Genomic DNA, 2,500 nt, shown 5'->3' with positions numbered 1-2,500 from the left:
GTGGAGTGTGGACTTATTTTAATTACTGCCTTATGTCATTCTTGTTTTACCCTCGAATCTTACTTTCATTTTATTGTAGATTTAACCTATTTCGCGGTGTCCGTGACATGACACGTCATTTTCTGCCAAGTCACTTTTTATTGTTTTACTTTAACTCTTTTATTATGAGTTTTGAATGCTAATTTTAACGTTTTATATATTTGATTTATAATTCTTTTTATTACATGGGTCTTCCTTGTACTGTGTTCTAATTTTGATTTTATTGATATGCGTCTTTTTTCTTATTTCGTATCTTTATGGTGTTTTTTTATTTTATTTTAATGTTTATATTTTATTGTCTGATGGTTTTATCATCTATTTTTTTTTATTTGTATTTTATTGTAGATGATTTTGAGAAATGTTTCGCTTCTTTTGTGACGTCACGAGTCCATGACAGCCCGCGACCTATGACAATAAACAGTGTCAACTTGAGTTCTGTGTGTTTGGATCTCTACTCCTCCTGCTGAAGCATCACCAAAGCTTGTACTCGTCCCATACGTTACTTGCCTAGTTTCTATTTTCGCTGGACGTATCAGTATATGAATTGATAAGGCATTGGTTATGTATAAGTTACGTCTCCAAGAATAACAGTACTCATTGTTACGCTCTTACATGTCAGTTTTGTTCAGCCTATTCAAAACCTCGGTTTCAATCACTGCCAAGTTCATTCTACCTTTCTTTTAATGTCGATTTCAGCGATTTGTGTATGGCTTTAACTTTTACCTATTATTTTACTGTATTTTATTGTTTTTGTATGTTCCTTATCTGTGTTTTATCTCTACTTTCCTGCTTTTACTGCTTTTACTTCTGCTTTTAGTCTCTCACGATTTCAGTCAAGTTTTAGCACTGCTTTAACTACTGCTTATCTGTTCTTTAATTCTGCTTTTGCTCAACCTTTCTCTTTTACGATTTCAGTTAAGATTTTAGTACTGTTTTTAACTATTGCTTACCTGCCATCGTACTTTGGGTTGTTTTATTTCTGCTTTTGCTATTTTTGCTGTTTTTACCTAATCTCACCTGTATTCTACCTCGTTATTCTCTCGTACGTTTGCTTACTCCTTCTGCTTCTACTACTACTGCCTCTGTTTGTACTCCTACTGCCTCTGCTTCTGCTACGATTTCGACTATTGTTCTTATCTCCCTGCTTACCACTATTTGTTTATTTAGTTATTTTGCGAAGGGACTCTAATTGTTATAAAGCACTGCCTTATCAATAGTATTTGTGGAAGCAATAGTTAGTCTATTTCCACAGAACCTTGAAGTTTGGTCACTACTTTTTTTGGGGTTTCCAGCACATTTTTTTCTTTCTTTCCTTACGAGGAGTGAACGGGACCCCCCATTATCCCTTCCTAGCTGGTCCCTAAGCCTCTCCTGCCTCACAGGAGTATTCCGGGCTCCTCTTAGACGGACATCATCCGGCCTTAAGCCAGGTGTGAACCTTACAATATAGTAACCTGGTGTTTTAAATAGCTTCATTGATAATCGTAAAGGGACATCCAAAGAGAGAGAGAGAGAGAGAGAGAGAGAGAGAGAGAGAGAGAGAGAGAGAGAGAGAGAGAGAGAGAGAGAGAGAGAGAGAGAGAGAGAGAGAGAGAGAGAGAGATGGGAGGGGAAGACAAAAATATCGGATACAATTGCCTTAATATTCTTATACCATTTTTTATTTTATTTTATGAATACATCATTACCACTAACATTGCATCTATTATCATTCCTATTTTCCGGTATTGTAATACTGTAGTTACTTAGGTGTTCATTACTACAACAAACATAATTCATGGCGGTTCATACTGATACTTATTATGAACATTAGCAAGGGTTGGGCTCATTATACTAAATATCATATACGTACTCTAGGCTTATGATAGTTGTATATCTTTCCCAATTATTTTCCCAATGCTATTTTTCGTATATCATTACTCTCCTGACCCAAGAATTATCACTTATCACTTCATAGGAAATTCATTACAGTAGCATGGAGTTCGCTCATAATTATCTTTTGTTATATAAGAAAATTAATATTGGGCCGAAAAATATATACAAAGATAGATTCCTATTAAACAGTACATGGCGCTAATATCCTAAACATTATTCATGTGTAATACGGCACAATGAAATATTTGAAATATATGCGTGATTTTTAAAACTCACTTGTATATATTAACACACACACACAAACACACACACACACATACACACACACACACACACACACACACACACACACACATATATATATATATATATATATTTGCATGTATGTATGTATGTATGTAGATATGTATATGTATATATATATGCATGTATGTATGTATATATATATATACATATATACACTCATATATACATATATGTATGTATATATGTATACATATATATATATCTATATCTATCTACCTATATATGTATATGTGTGTGTGAGTATATACACACACAATACACACACATATATATATGTGTA

General features: G+C 33.6%; 1 protein-coding gene across 1 annotated transcript in view; it reads left to right on the top strand.

The window, feature by feature from the left end:
- The window catches only part of LOC125027642, a 7,554-nt gene extending 7,544 nt beyond the window's left edge, over positions 1 to 10 (top strand). Inside the window, exon 3 of the mRNA XM_047616815.1 lies at positions 1 to 10. This exon is cut by the window's left edge and continues 652 nt beyond it. The gene's annotated coding sequence lies outside the window, so the exon portion shown is untranslated.
- The last annotated feature ends 2,490 nt before the right edge of the window (positions 11 to 2,500 follow it).

Source organism: Penaeus chinensis, chromosome 7, assembly GCF_019202785.1.
Source record: "Penaeus chinensis breed Huanghai No. 1 chromosome 7, ASM1920278v2, whole genome shotgun sequence".
NCBI lineage: Eukaryota > Metazoa > Arthropoda > Malacostraca > Decapoda > Penaeidae > Penaeus > Penaeus chinensis.
The sequence above is the reverse complement of the archived record's forward strand: the minus strand, read 5'-3'. Positions and strand labels throughout refer to the sequence as shown.